The sequence below is a fragment of the Panulirus ornatus genome, chromosome 9 (assembly GCF_036320965.1).
Source record: "Panulirus ornatus isolate Po-2019 chromosome 9, ASM3632096v1, whole genome shotgun sequence".
In the NCBI taxonomy this organism is placed as follows: domain Eukaryota; kingdom Metazoa; phylum Arthropoda; class Malacostraca; order Decapoda; family Palinuridae; genus Panulirus; species Panulirus ornatus.
Window position 1 is genome coordinate 10,256,315 of NC_092232.1, and position 14,842 is coordinate 10,271,156.

Sequence of the window (14,842 nt, forward strand, 5' to 3'; positions counted from 1 at the left end):
ACGATCCTTGAGCACGACGGGACGATCCTTGAGCACGACGGTACGATCCTTGAGCACGACGGTACGATCCTTGGGCACGACGGTACGACCCTTAGACACGACGGTACAATCCTTAGAAACACTGATAAAACACAGGTCGTACGTATTTTTTTTTTTAGGGATGAAAATAACCTTAAAAATTAGCATATACCGTAAACCCACAAATGTCAGTTCAGATATTCGCTATTGCTTCGCTCATCACTATAATATGGAACGCTCCGTGTTTTCGTCAGTGTTTCTTGGGGCATTTTTTTTATATGTAAGACCAGAATTCATTGATGATGAACTCTACCATATCTCTGACAATGGTTATACATTACAGTATCCCAAACATATTCTTGATTCAGCTTTTTAATTTTGCTAGAAAGTCTTTAATTACAAATTTTCGACTTACAGAACCATTTGTGAACAAAAAACTTGCTAGCATTACCCTATTGCGAGAACCTGCTTAATGTGTACGTTTTTTTTTTTTATGAAGAAAACACTTACCAAAAACTTTCATAACTTCTCAGAAGGATTGTGTGAACAGTATACCCCCTTAGTAAAGCGTGTGACCAGTTTTACGTCGGTCATACTGGCGAAGTTGTTAATATTAGGGTTAAACAACATAACAAGCAGTGTTAAGTATGGTCAAGAATCCAATGCAATATTCGTGAACCCCAAAGAATCAGGTCATCAAACTGACTGGGGTAATTTTAAGTTTATCACGTACAAGAACTCAGTAATGGATGGTTTGTTGAATCGTCTCTTATCAAACGTAGTAGAGATATTGATACGTGTCAAAATGTTGGTTTTTATGTTTGATAACTTTGTATGTGGAAAGAAATGTAGATGTGTTTCCCAGACCATAGTTTAACCTGAGTTATAACTTGAGAGAGGTGAGGTCGTCGAGGGTGACCTGTGCCCTAATCGCATCACCTTTTTCGCAAATTAGCCGGTAGTGGTAGCTGGTATATTACATTCTGATCCTGTTTCATCTATACTCACTCGTTACGATGTAGTTATACGAAAGCGCTTGACACTTCATATTTTCCGTTTTCTTCTGTTGCATATATATATATATATATATATATATAGATATATATATATATATATATATATATATATATATATATATATATATAATGCAAGAGGTCACAGTGGTGCGCGTGATCTAGTATATGCAAATAAACCACGCGGAAAATGAAACACGATAAGTTCCCTAGTGCACTTTCGTGTAATGATCACATCGCTAGGGGAGATACAAGAATGGGATAGAAGACGTAGAACAGTCAGTTGATATACAGGGAGGAGATGAAGCTGAGACGTCATTGGTAAACAAGCGTTACTGGATGGTAGTATTCGGGTTGGTGTGTTCGGGTCTGGCATTATGTACATGTAGTCCGGAATTTATTGATAATGCGTTTGAGTAGATATATTCTATTGAATCCTTGTTAAAGTATCCTAGATCCTTCTTCATTGATAAATCCCGTAAATTGGCAAAGAAATCATTTTATAGATAAACCCAAACCTCCCCTTATAGTTAAACCCAAACCTCCCCTTATAGATAAACCCAAACCTCCCCTTATAGTTAAACCCAAACCTCCCCTTGATACCAAGTCTGTTAGTTCTCCCCTTTATTGATAATTTTACATTATTTCCCAGGTTGTATAATCCTTTAATGTAGTTGTAGCCTTCAGCAATAACAATATTATAAATGATATATTCGTCAAAAAAAAACTCGCCAGAAAATTCTGCGGGCTGTGTTTACACAACACCTAAAAATTCTGATATGTTTTACGTTGGGCAGACTGGTAAGGATCTTTATGTTAGACTTAAGCAACATGATTGTAGTATGAGAACAGGACAAGAATCAAATGCTATGTTTAATCATGTAAAAAAAATCATGACCATTGTAATGTTTGGAGTAATGTTAATTACTTAGTGTAATTCCTGTACCACGGGAAATGTCATTGAATCCTCTATTATTAAATACACAAAGAATTGTGACATTAATGTCAGTGAAGTTTTATACAGCTTGGATAGCTTTATTGTAAGCAAAATTTGTAAACAGTTTCCTGTCTTGTCCACATGAGAAAAAATTTATGACAGGCATGATGCCAGACCCGAACGCACCAACGAGAAAAACACCATCCGGTGACGCTTGTTTCCCAATGGAGTCTTAGCTACGTCTTTTCCTTGCATTATCAGCTGACTGTTCTACGTCTTCTATCTCATTCTCGTATCTCGCCTGTCGATGAGATTATTATTCCACGAAAGTGCAATTGGGAACTTATCGTGTTTCACTTAATTGTTTCTCTATTTGCATTATTCCTATTCCTGCATCTCTCAGGAAACTGGCTACGTCTACCGGTCGTGACCACAGATCATAGAGAGTGCAGGACCATGAAAACTAAGTGCTCGGTGTCTTCTTGATGGTAATTGCTTCGTAGGCATCTATACACATTTTCAGTGACTTGAAGAATATTTTGACATCGACTAAGACATATGACTGCATCTTGAAACCAGTCTGAGGCAGAGTAGGGAGCCAGTTATATCTTGATTTCGGAGTATATAGAAATGAAGATGATATTTTGAATGCAGGCAACGGTAAGACAGATGCCAAGTGTCACCAACGCTCCAACAAGAGTTTCTTCGCTTCGTGTCCATTAAATAATATTCCATAATTTCCAAGCTTTACACGGCACAACAAGGAGTCATTAACCTTATGTATATATACTTCTTCATGGTCCTTCATAGCTGTTTTCATGATGGAGGAAGTGGAGGATGAGAAGATGCTCTCTCTGCTCAGTCATCCTATTTCCGTCTACTTAGGAATTCAAGATACTGAGTGATTTTTTTTTTTGTTTGTACCTCCGTGTGCCGCTAACGGTTACGAACGAGGGTCGTATTCAAATTTTTAGGCAAACAGAAGTAAGCCTTAGTGCACCACTGCCAGATTTCATGTTTGGGTCTTGTTCGAATATCGAATGTTCAGCTTCCGTGTTCTCCTCTCCATTATGACCTTACGGAAATCAACTGAGCCATTTGACTGCATTATTAGGTAGGAGGAGACTACTGCAACACTTTTTGACGCACTGATTTTAGAAATGAGTTTATTCACCTCCTTATGTCATCGCGAAACCTTATGCGCCTGCCAGTCATTCTAATTTTTCCCCGGAGAGGTAGCGCGTGTGTTGTGTAAGAGGTGAAGCAGAGGTCTTGGCAAGGACCGCCAAGTCCTCTCCGATAACAGCAGGTGCCGCAGTCCTCCACACACACACACACACACACCGCGCCAACTGTGGCCACAATGTACGCCCGTCCTACACCACCCACTTCATGAGACCAACGTACTGCCGTAAGAGTTTCTCTCTCTCTCTCTCTCTCTCTCTCTCTCTCTCTCTCTCTCTCTCTCTCTCTCTCTCTCTCTCTCTCTCTCTACACACACACACACGATGCGTCTTTAAAGTCAGTATTAAAACGTATATAGAAAACTAAAAGCTTCAACAGTGTAAACAAAGTTGTATGGTAAGTTGGCATACATTTTTGGCACAGCCACCGAAAACATGCTATAAAAACAGGAACGCAGTTATTGATAGCATCTAATGGCCGCTTAAAAAGCAACCTCTGTACAGTGAGTAATAAATGTTAACACTGGCATGAGATAAGCAGATATTACAGACTTTGATTTCCTAATAAATGTCGGAGGTTGGTTATGCAATAAGCCAAACATACGAATGCATTTCGAACAAACGTATCGAGCTCTTGAGTGCCGACTCTTTCAAGGTGATGAGCTTACCATTTCCATTATACTGCAAAGATAATGAATGGTCCGTATCCTAAGCCTTGAACACTTTGCCTTATTACTAACTTAACATTATCTTACACCCAACCTGACCAGACGCAAGGGGCAAGTGGTCGACCTTGAAGCTAGGCTAGTCACGCCTCCATTACACACATTATTGGCTCGCGTTTAGTCTCTCGCCAAATGCTTTTTTTTTTTTTTTCTTTATTTAGTGTTTATGATCATTATCAGAGTTTTATTAACGTATGAGGGGCGCTGACGTTTCTAAGTAGGGTGAGGTAAAATGATTAGTGTCATATTTGTCAAGTGAAATCTCTTGTAGTACATAAGTGTACTACCTCTGGTTTACTTCATCTCTGCCACCCCAGTATCTTGTGTGTGCTGAATTCCGCTAAACACTTATTGAATCTGGCAATTCAAGTGGTTCATATCGTTCCTAGCGTCAAGAATAGGCTGTGAGTATCTGTTAATTGCCAGTATAGTTTTTGAGCCTATCCCTTACCAGGATTATTAAAAGCCATCAATTTGGCCTTGATGGGCACCATATGTTGAGAGAAAATACGTCGTTAAAATGAAACAGTAATTATTGAAGATGGCTAGTATTAATAAGATGAAAAAAAAAGATGATCTCCGATATCTTAACTGCTTTTTGAAAAATGGGTACGGGTGTTGCCGACTGAAGAACCTCCACTCGGTGAAGAAATTTAAAGGTTAAATGTTAGGCTTGGTTGTGGAGCCCGCCATATCACGGGAAGAGGAGAGAAGGTAGGTGAATATAAAGGAAGGTGAATATAAAAGAATTATAGGACAAAGAACCACTGTACTATTGAACGATATTTTCTAGCGTCAGTTTTATAGTTTCAGTATTTTTGTTTTCACTATCCATGAAAACTGGCGGAAGTGGTTGACTAGCCATGATTATGAGTGTTTAGTTTGGATTCGTTTCTGCCTGGGGTTGAAATGGGGACAGTGGGGATGCAGGCGTTCCGTATTGAGTAAACCAATGTTCTAACTGTTTGATATAACGTTACATGTTTGTTTTTGCTTGGGGAGTGTCAAGGTAAATTGATTAAGACTCCTGTGGAGTGAACAGTTCTTTTAAGAGATTGTCCTCCCAGTGATATAGCCACTCGCTATGTAAGCTCGAATAGGAGTTCGGTAACACCTAATATACATGTATATCCCTAGAACCCCCTATATGAGGTGTCTGCACCTCCGAGGTGGCGCTACAGGTAGAACCTGGGAAATTATGGCCTCCTTTCGAGCAAGATCGACGAAACTGAACACCGTTGAGTGCACAAGCGATGTTTCAGCCTCGCCAAAGCTGACTTTATTGGCATAAGCACAAGCAGGCGGAGTCCGGCAAAACACACACACACACACACACACACACACACACACACAATAGGTAGGTTATACGTGTGTCTTTTTGTCTGTCTCTCTATGTCTGTTCCGCAGTCCTCGAAATATTTCGAGATCCCATTTTGAAGCTTTGCACACATATGGATGTTGGCCTCCAAATAGATAACTGTAAGTTCAACAGTTTCCCCGCAAGTGTTGCGTTAAATACTGAGACAAGATAACCCCCATTCCAAACCTGGCCCAGTTTAACAACTGTTGTAAAGATGTTTAGAAAATCACTGCCAATGGTGGAAATAAGAATGCAATTTGAGTTTTCTGGTCTTAAATATCATTTTCTGTGATAGAATCTCTTGACTTTTGTCTTATTTTCTTCAACAATATGAATTTAAAGTCATTCATAATTGAATGAATTTGGAATTTTATCGATGACGGATTTTAGAGATTTTAAACGCACTGTCCAATGTATATACCTTGATTATGGTAATAAGCTGAATTTTTTTCTTACCTATTCTATGAGCTCAGTCGATGCTTGCTGAGGGGATATCATGAAACAATCCTTTATTCGTGGCTTTCACGAAATCCATGAACTGGGGTAGGAAGACGTACGTCACTATGTCAGCAATAGTGTCTGAGTGCCATGGCTACGACCCTTGGGTGTGAATCACGCAACCTTGGCTTTTGACATGAGTGTTTAAGGTAAGGTTAAATGGTTACGCCATGATACATACTCAAGGGTCGAACCCCTCTGTTTAAATGGGTTAAGATATGTGTAATACTAAATAATATTTTATCTTCGTCACAGCCATGTAATTTTTTTTCCGTTTAATGTTAAGATTGCTTTAAAAAAATTTCATCGATCTTTTCATTAGTTATACTTTTTTTTTTTAATATAGAGCTAATTCAAACATAAACCTGGACACTGTGATATGAGCTAAAGTTGGAAAAAGTGACTATTGATGAGATTTTCGTGGTACTACGGATACGCATGATATGGGAGCAAACATAAATTAAGAATCTCCTTGTTCACTTAGATGGATATCAACTAATTATTGACTAGGGTCTCGTAGAATATACTGCTGTAACTATTGCTCTTCTTAACTACGACCAAAGACTACCGTCACCACCATTAAATCGAAAAGAGGAACGGATTTTTCGAACTTACCCTTGGTCATCGCGTAACACCACCACCACCACCACAGCCTAGCCGTAGAGAGTACGTGACCTGCCCCACGCTCGTCCCTCCATCTCCACCACCACCCTACCTTACCTAATCCCCAACCTCACCCGGTAAATCCCGTTTACACCATCGGGTTTCGTGGTAGTAGTGACAAAGATACTTTCCACACGACACTCGGTTTAAATGTTCACTCCCCCACACGGCACGTACGTTCGCGGTGGATGAGTCAGACTTCGTGGGAAGCCTTGCTTTATCTTTGCTAGGGTGAAGGCGGGAGTGTGAGATTACTTATAAGATGATGTTCTTGAGTGGAACGCTCTCTTTCTCTCTGAATACTCAAGTTTTTAAGTATTTTTTTAAGTATTTTAAAAACATTCTATTGCATCGGAGCCGCCTCTTGCCTCTTGTTACGTAAGGAAGGAATCTTAGTTACATGTTCTTCCCTGCATTGCTTCCCAGTTTAAGAATATAGTTACTGATGTGGGGCCCCAGAACTGCATTGCATTTTCGAGGTAAGGATCTAACTAGACTTGAGTATATTCTCAATACCACAACCTTGCTTTTTTCATGTACAGTTTCTTTTGATAAATCTAAACGTAGTATTTGATTTCTTGGTAGCTTCAAGTAGAATGTTAGGAAGTGTTAAAAAAAAAAAAAAATACATCCTAAACCAAGGTTATGGTATTACCACTAGACTTAAGTTTAGTTAGACCCCACCTCGAATATGCAGTGCAGTTAGCCACGTACTACGTAGCAGAGAAGTAAAAAGTTTTCTTCAAGCAAGCTAAGAGAGACTGTGATAATAGCATTGCAAAATATGGCGCTAGTAATCCTAATCTAAGATATTTTATAGATGTATAATATGGCGCTAGTAATCCTAATCTAAGATATTTTATAGATGTATCAATTACATGATAAAAAAATATGACAAAAGCATGGGAATAACTTTGAAAAAAAATAGGTTTTTATACAAAAAGCATTAACAAGAATTTATAGACAAACATCACCCGTGCGATACCAGAATTTACCGGCACAGTTAAAGAACTAACATAAATAGATAAGTTGAAGATTGATATAATCCCTGGTCCTGATCGCTTCTATCCTTGATAAAAAACGCCGGGCATGAAATTGCCAAACCGTTAAACTATACTTTCAGTAAATCTCTCCAGAATTTATGGAATAGTACCGAAGGACTGCAGAATGACAGACGTTGCCCATTTTCAATGAGGGAAGCTGTGAAACGCTTGTAAATTAACGCCTCTATAAGCCTCGCTCATGCAGACTTTTGGAGTTGATTGTTAGAGATAAAATCGGAGCCTACCGTGAACATTAGCCTGATACCAAATACACAACATGGAGTTAGAAGGCACAGATTGTGCCTTAAAACCTCCATTGATTTTTATCATAAATTATATATACAGTACCCACGACCAGATCAAAACAAAAAGATATATTTCTGGACACCCTCAAAGAGAATTTGACTATGTGTCAAGTTAATGCTCTAGGAATTATTACTGGTTGCATAGGAAACTTGGATGAAATACTCCTTCACCTTAACTTGTTCTCGTGCACGCTTGTTTTATTTTTTCCACCTGAGCAGTAAGCTGGCAGTCTCATCGCATGCCACCTAAACAGAGATCAACTCACGAAGCCGGCAGCGAGGGAGCCGTACGTTCTTCCACAAAAAACATCGTCTTAAAAAAAATATCCTGTCTTTAGAAATGTCATTCGCTGGTTACTCAAATGATATTTACTTATTTGCTCTTAAAAAAAATAGAAATGTCTATCTTGGTAATCTTACACACGATTTTGTCTAACTGAAGAGTTTGGTATTTGCCTCAGGGTGAACCACAGGGATATCCCGACAGCCTTCAAGAAGAGAATTTATCACTGATACCGGACCTCGCAGGACGTGGAAGTAAGCCAAGAATAAAATCCATTTGCCCCAACCGTGGGTATTCACACTGTGTAATAATTCGCAAAATGTGGCGAAAGAAATCTTTGTTTTAGAAGTAAAACGTTACTTGTGAAAGACATGACAGATACTGGATGTGTGCTGAAGAGGCCTTAGTTCGTTTACTCCTGTCGCTACCTCACTAAAGAGTGAGAAGCAATTAGGTGGAAAACGGAATATGTCTGCACGACAAATATATGTTAACTTTGAAGATCAGCTTCATGTCACTTCCAGTCAACAGTAGAATCTTGGTAACGTACGGCTTAATGTCACTTCCAATCAAGAGCAGAATCTTGGTAACGCATAGTCTCGATTATAGGAAAAAACAGAATCAAGAACGATTGACCACACCGCTGAAGTGAGATCGAAGTCTCGTGATCAGGAAATCCCGGCGCCACACACGGCCGAGTCCAGAGCAGTGACGCGAGGCACGTCGCCAAAACAAAAGGTTGACCAACAGCCAACACTCGCCCACTCTGTGGTGTTTCCTTGAGAAAATAGTGTGGGTCAACTGGAGGAATAGAAAATTTCGAGCAGCAGGAAAGTGGTTCATGTATAGTTTAAGTAAAACAAAATATATATAGTGTTTTAAAAAGGCATGATCTTGGCTGTATTTCAAACCGGCGTGATTTCATTGTCGTCTTTCGACCGGTAGCCTTCACCATCATTTATGGTATTTTTATGAGCTCGTGTAAAACAAATAAACGTGCTACGTGCATGGCTGGGAGAGTTCCAAGGGACACACACTGCAGATGGTTGGTCCGGGCTGGGGGTGTGCCTTGTGGGCGGAGGACGGGAGAACCAATGGGGTTGCAGGGCCGGGAGTGTGTCAACTTGGCTGGGAACCTTTGCTTTGAAAGGGTGACGTCGACGTAGGTTTGGAGTATAATGGTCGCGTCTTTATATGTGCTGAGGTCCGGACATGCGTGGTGGGGTGTGAGTGTTTTTAAACAAATGTGTTTGTGGTAAGTAGAGCGTGTGTGTGTGTGATTACTATTTGCGTTAGGAGGAGAGAGTCAGTCTTAAACTCGTGTGGCCCCTCTCTTAACCTTGTATATTTACCGTGTTTTTAGCTGATGTTTCCACATACACCCTCCCTCTTAACCTTGTTTTCACCCTATGTTTACCCATATATATGCACATCCCAGTCGTACAGCGGGTGTGTGATGAGTTTCTATATGTACAGAAAGAAGTCCTTACTTTCGTAAGACTACATCACTTAAACTCTCTTTTTATCATGGAATTTCTTGGACATAATAATTCAGTGTTTTTACTAAATGTATTCCATTCGTCCGTTACTCTGTAACTTGTAGAAACATCTCTTCGTATACTTCACCTTTTGTAAAGATTACTGGTTTGATTCTCTAGCTTATCTGTTCTTCCCTGTTTTAGAGAACTGAGCATTATTGACATCGTCATATTTGTTTAAAGACCAGCTCACCTTCCCACTGTTCATCAAACGTAGGGAAGTTTAAGGTTGGTTTATATCTTTTCAAGTGATGTACTCTGTCATTTCCTTCTATGTTGTACATATTTTCTTCTTCTATCTTGTTATCCGTGTAGATGAGGGTTATTTTTACATTGGTTAATGATGAATTTACTTTTTTTTTTTTTTTTACTCGCTCAACTGTTTAAAAATAAGTTGGTTAGTCATTATGTGCAGTAGGCTAGCTACTGTCAACCAGTATAACCTTTTTGATTAAACTATTCTTACTTCTGCGATTGTCATTAACGTCTAATTGTTTTCTTAGATTAATAGACATGCGAATTTTTTTTTTCAAAAAGTATTGAAAAGCATTTTTTATAATACCGAACTTTGTGACGATTCATTTAAATGAAGCCATGAATGTTTTCACGTAACCAGGTCAATTCTTCATTTGTGTTTGGAGTAGTTTTCCTGTACTGCATTCTGGAGTATCGTGTCATTCGTGGTCCACCTCTGAACAGCAACTCCCATATCTTGTATTGAATTTAGTCACCGCCCTACTCCGTACGATAACTTTTCTCGGTACACTCATCATAACGGTGGGGGGTAGGCACCGCTGCCAGAAACGAGTTTTTAAACTGCTTAAGATTAAGTGGAACAATGATAATGTGGCGAGGAATTTACAAAGGTGAATTCTGGAGGTCATCTGGCGAAACCCTGGACGAGTCCAGTGGTTACGAATTAGTTCACAGATGTAAGTCAAGGAGTGTGTTATGAGCGAAGAGTTTGGACTTTTCGCCAGCATCAGCCCACTGTGCCCTATGGAACTGGTGAACAGTTTGATTTGCTGCATTTATCAGTTCCATAAGGTAGATTAGAAGCATACAGCTCTTTAAAGCTATATACATCTACGCACGAATATATATATATATATATATATATATATATATATATATATATATATATATATATATATATATATATATATATCAAATTACAAGTGTCTTTCGCGAAAGATTTGACTTTGTCGTTGACTAAACCTAGAGGTCGTGTCTTTTCATGGGCTTGATCACTACCAACACACTCCCACTTTAAAAGTTTTGCTTCAGGGGCGAATTTATTGTGCAAGCGCCGACCGTTGCCCAGTGGTCGCTCTCGGTCTCCAGCTGCAGTCGGGCAGGGAAATGGGAGCGTTACCTTTGATACTTCAGTATGATGGTAATTGCTTACTGTTTTTATCAAATATGGAGAGGTATTGGATCCCATACATACGGCAGGAATAGACGTAAGGCGATCATTGTGGTAAGGTGAAATCCTAGGATGCGAGAATAGATGGCTATCACTGTAGTAAGTTAAATTAAGTTAAGAGGTGATTATTACATCAATAATGCTGATAGGCTTTTAAAATGCATAAATGAGGTTGTTAAAGTCTGGGGATAAGATATATGAAACGTTGCTGATTTATGTCTACAAATGTGCAGCCAGTTACAGCAGCTGATAACTGTCGTGGTGGGGGGCACCGTATCTCTCAAGAATAAACTTTTAAATACATTGATTTACTATCAGCAGTTGATGTCGCCCTTTCTGGAGTATTCAAACCTTCCCCTAGATGTGTGCAAACATTATTAACATAAATGAAGTCCGAGATTAACAAAATGTCATCGAATAAACTCCATCAATAGGGTTTTGGTCTCTACCCCCCTCCATCTCCGTCATTTAATTTCATGGGAGGGGAAGGTTTCACCTCCCCGCCCCCCACACACACACACCACCACCCTTCACCCTCCCGACATTTTTCACGTTTCTTATCAAACATCACTAAACTTGACACAGTGAGACATAACTGTCTAGCACTGACCATGACTGTCTGGCACTGTCCATAACTATGTAGCCCCGTCCGTTGGTGTCTAGCACCGTCCATGACTGTCTAGCACCGTCCATTAGTGTCTAGCTCCGTCCATGACTGTCTAACACTGTCCATGACTGTCTAGCACTGTCCATGGCTGTCTAACACTGTCCATGACTGTCTAGCACTGTCCATGGCTGTCTAGCACATCCATGACTGTCTAGCACTGTCCATGATTGTCTGGCATCATCCATGACTGTCTAGCCCCGTCGATGATGGCTGGAACCGTCCATGACTGTCTAGCACCGTTCATGACTGTCTGGCATCGTCCCTGACTGTCCAAACACCGTCTGTGACTGTGTAGCACCGTTCTCGAGTGTGTTGTAACACTGTCTACAACCGTCTCGCACCTTCCTCGACTGTCTAGCACTGTCTACTTTGTATACGACTGTCCTGGTACCTTCCTCGACTGTCGAAGCACCGTCTATGACTGTCTAGCACCGTCCCAGACTATCCAAACACCATCCCCGACTGTCCAAGCACCATCTACGACTGTCTAACCGTCTACCACGGTCCGCTGGGCGAGTGGCCTGTGCCCCACATTCAGTACTTCAAATAATGTGAAGTATATAAGTGTTTACGCTGACTGGAGGTTCACTTATATCTGGCCTACTAAGTGGGCTGGACGTGGGTGGGGTGGGGTTGAGGGAGCAATCATGGCCTACATTACCATTTTTATAGCATACGAGGCCCCGCCTTAGCTTCCTTTGCTTCGGGTGGGTGTGTCTTTATCTGTCTTGCCTCCTCCTCCTCCCTCCCTCCCTCCCCTCTCCTAGAGTGGCCTTGGCCCTGAGAATAGCAGCCACCCCCACCCAACCCTGGCTCACCCTCCCTCCCTGGGTAACCTTAGCCCCGTCTCTCTCTCTCTCTCTCTCTCTCTCTCTCTCTCTCTCTCTCTCTCTCTCTCTCTCTCTCTCTCTCTCTCTCTCTTGTCTTCTCTTCCCTTCTCTTCTCTTTGACTGCTGGAGGAGAGATATAGAGTGTGATGAAGAGTCTGAATGCTAGAGGAGAGATATAGAGTCAGATATAGAGTCTGAATGCTGGAGGAGAGATATAGAGTGTGATGAAGAGTCTGAATGTTAGAGGAGAGATATAGAGTCAGATATAGAGTCTGAATGCTGGAGGAGAGATATAGAGTGTGATGAAGAGTCTGAATGCTAGAGGAGAGATATAGAGTCAGATATAGAGTCTGAATGCTGGAGGAGAGATATAGAGTGTGATGAAGAGTCTGAATGTTAGAGGAGAGATATAGAGTGTGATAAAGAGTCTGAATGTTAGAGGAGAGATATAGAGTCAGATATAGAGTCTGAATGCTAGAGGAGAGATATAGAGTCAGATATAGAGTCTGAATGTTAGAGGAGAGATATAGAGTCAGATATAGAGTCTGAATGCTAGAGGAGAGATATAGAGTGTGATAAAGAGTCTGAATGTTAGAGGAGAGATATAGAGTCAGATATAGAGTCTGAATGCTAGAGGAGAGATATAGAGTCAGATATAGAGTCTGAATGTTAGAGGAGAGATATAGAGTCAGATATAGAGTCTGAATGCTAGAGGAGAGATATAGAGTCAGATATAGAGTCTGAATGCTGGAGGAGAGATATATTGTGTGATGAAGAGTCTGAATGCTAGAGGAGAGATAGAGTCAGATATAGAGTCTGAATGCTGGAGGAGAGATATAGAGTGTGATGAAGAGTCTGAATGTTAGAGGAGAGATATAGAGTGTGATAAAGAGTCTGAATGTTAGAGGAGAGATATAGAGTCAGATATAGAGTCTGAATGCTAGAGGAGAGATATAGAGTCAGATATAGAGTCTGAATGTTAGAGGAGAGATATAGAGTCAGATATAGAGTCTGAATGCTAGAGGAGAGATATAGAGTGTGATAAAGAGTCTGAATGTTAGAGGAGAGATATAGAGTCAGATATAGAGTCTGAATGCTAGAGGAGAGATATAGAGTCAGATATAGAGTCTGAATGTTAGAGGAGAGATATAGAGTCAGATATAGAGTCTGAATGCTAGAGGAGAGATATAGAGTCAGATATAGAGTCTGAATGCTAGAGATAAAAATTTAATGGTGTTTGGCATCATGAATGGCTAAAAATGCAGTGTGTCAGTTAAGTGGACCTTAACATGAGCTGTGGTTTTCTCATTTTTTTAATGCGTTTTTTAGTCATTTAAACGTCTGATGTGGACGGTAATGCATTTATTCTCCCCCCCACCCATCTCGCCTCCCATACATGTTCGCTATTTCTCGCGTGGACGAGGTAGCGTCCAGAACAGATGGCTGAGCCTTCGAGGATGAAAGATCCTCATTTGGTTCTTCCTTCTGTTCTATCTTTTGGAAAGCAATAAAGAACACGTAAGAGATACGTGGGCCGTGTTCTCTTTGCCCAGTCCCCAGGGATGTAAGTAATACATTCGTATGGCGTTTTAAGTCAAATAATCCAGTGCTCAACTGAGGACCGTTTTCTTTTGAAGTGAGAATGCGTTCCACCGAGCCTCCGTTTTCTTTAGAGTGAGCGTTCCACTGCGGTTCGTTTTCTTCGCCGTGTTGGTCTAGCGTTCCAGGAAGCCAAGGACGGCAAGTGTACCCAGCGTGTGTCTGGAGGAGGAGGAGGAGGTGGTCCTCCACACCCCCTGGCCTCCGCGGGCAGCCGCTGGCCAAGACTTGAGGGGCTGGGCCTCCTCCCCAGTGTGACCTGGGCGACGACTCACCGCCAGGTTCACCTGGGCGGCGATGGTCGACCACCACCCCACTGTTGACGCTGTGGGGCATCAGTGCTCCCGGTACGATGACCAGGGCTCCCGGTACGATGACCTGTGCTCCCGGTACGATGACCAGTGCTCCCGGTACGATGACCTGTGCTCCCGGTACGATGACCAGTGCTCCCGGGACGATAGCTAGTACTCCCGGTACGATAGGCAGTACCACGGTACGATAGCTAGTACTCCCGGCACGATAGTCAGTACTCCCGGCACGATAGGCAGTAATCACGGCACGATAGGCAGTACTCACGGCACGATAGGCAGTAATCACGGCACGATAGCTAGTACTCCCGGCACGATAGTCAGTACTCCCGGCACGATAGTCAGTACTCCCGGCACGATAGTCAGTACTCCCGGCACGATAGTCAGTACTCCCGGCACGATAGGCAGTACTCACGGCACGATAGTCAGTACTCCCGGCACGATA

General features: G+C 41.4%; 1 protein-coding gene and 1 long non-coding RNA gene across 3 annotated transcripts in view; one reads left to right on the top strand and one right to left on the bottom strand.

Moving 5' to 3' along the window:
• LOC139750198 (uncharacterized) overlaps positions 1–14,842 on the bottom strand; it is a 71,107-nt gene that overhangs the window by 30,859 nt on the left and 25,406 nt on the right. The window lies entirely within an intron of this gene.
• The window catches only part of LOC139750200 (uncharacterized), a 139,723-nt gene continuing 133,834 nt past the window's right edge, over positions 8,954–14,842 (top strand). The window contains exon 1 of the long non-coding RNA XR_011713103.1: positions 8,954–9,284. This is a non-coding gene — a long non-coding RNA (uncharacterized lncRNA). The remainder of the gene's footprint in view (positions 9,285–14,842) is intronic.